The 1662-nt window shown below is 43.0% G+C and overlaps 1 non-coding gene across 1 annotated transcript; it reads left to right on the top strand.

The window, feature by feature from the left end:
- The first annotated feature begins 625 nt into the window (after nt 1-625).
- On the top strand, nt 626-697 carry TRNAY-AUA (transfer RNA tyrosine (anticodon AUA)). The gene has a single exon. It is a non-coding gene; the product is annotated as a tRNA-Tyr (tRNA).
- Nucleotides 698-1662: the final 965 nt, after the last annotated feature.

Below are 1662 nucleotides of genomic sequence, written 5' to 3' on the forward strand. Positions count from 1 at the left end.
GCTGACAAAGGTCTGTCTAGTCAAAGCTATGGTTTTTCCAGTAGTCATGTATGGATATGAGAGTTGGACCATAAAGAAGGCTGAGCACCAAAGAATTGATGCTTTTGAGCAGTGGTGTTGGGAAGACTCTTGAGCATCCCTGGACTGCAAGGAGATCAAAACAGTCCGTCGTAAAGGAAATCAGTCTTGAATATTCATTGGAAGGACTGATGCTGAAGCTGAAGCTCCAATACTTTGTCCACCTGATGTGAAGAACTGACTCATTGGAAAAGACCCTGATGCTGTGAAAGATTGAAGGCGGGAGGAGAAGGGGATGACAGAGGATGAGATGGTTGGATGGCATAACTGACTCGATGAACATGAGTTTGAACAAGCTCCAGAGTTGGTGATGGACAGGGAAGCCTGCAGTCTATGGGACTGCAAAGAGTCAGACACGACTGAGCAACTGAACTGAAATGATGCCTTGAAGATCAACATCCACGGGGGAATGATGGATGCAGGAATGGCAGTTGCAGAAGTGGACCAAGCATCCAGTGCAAAATGACCTCAGTAGATTCCATAGTAAGTCTGAAATGGAAATTGTTCTACAGAAAACTTGCCCTAAAGAAAAGATGGGAGGTGAGCTTCCCTGGTAGCTCAGATGGTAAAGCATCTGCCTATAATGCAGGAGACCCAGGTTCAATCCCTGATCAGGAAGATCCACTGGAGAAGGGAATGGCAACTCACTCCAGCATTCTTGCCTGGAGAATTCCATGGACAGAAGGGCTGGTGGGGTACAGTCATCATTGGACGTGAACTGTCCCTAGTAAGACACTGTGACCTGAAGTGGAGGGACTATCTTCATCTGAGGGAAACTTTCAGAGAATGAGACTGAGCTGTCAGGAAACAGTACTTTCAGAATTTGGATAAATTAATTCTTCAGTCCTATAGGGTACAGGACCTGGGAATTTCACCTTAGAATCTAGTGCGGAAGTTTAGAAAAAGGGCTATCAGAGAAGATCTAACAAGTAGAAGAAGCAGTAAAGGGGAGAGATTCTAAGAGCTGATTAATTCCAAATTTGGAGAGCACTCTAGGCTCTGGTTTAAACACTGTGAAGCTGACGTCGGAAGAAGCATGAGATCAGGTAGTGCTTCAGCTCTCTGTGGAATAAAAAATCAAATCTGAAATTCTTCAGATGGAATAAAACTGAAATTAGATGGAGTGATGGGTCTACATAAAGATATGAAGAATACAAAATATTGTAAATATCCAGTAATTGCAAAAATATTTTTAAAACTGTCTTCCTTTTCCAAAGATATTTTGAAAGATAACTGTTTCAAGAAAATGATAATAATATTTTGTGCAGTTTACACAGAAATAAAATGTTTCAAAAGATAGCCTAGAAGGTGGGTGGGAGGAAATTGAAGTATACCTTTATGCATATTAAGTCTCTTTAGTCGTGTCCGACTCTGTGACTCTGTCGACTATAGCCCACCAGGCTCTTCTGTCCATGGGATTCTCCAGGCAAGAATACTGGAGTGAGTTGCCATGCCCCCGCTCCAGGGGAGCTTCCTGACCCAGGGATTGAAGCCGGGTATTCTTCCTCGCAGACAGATTCTTTACCAGCTGAGACACAGGGAAGCCCAAACTACAGAACAATCAATCACTTAAAAAAAAAGAAG

Source organism: Bubalus kerabau, chromosome 8, assembly GCF_029407905.1.
Source record: "Bubalus kerabau isolate K-KA32 ecotype Philippines breed swamp buffalo chromosome 8, PCC_UOA_SB_1v2, whole genome shotgun sequence".
Taxonomy (NCBI): Eukaryota; Metazoa; Chordata; class Mammalia; order Artiodactyla; family Bovidae; genus Bubalus; species Bubalus kerabau.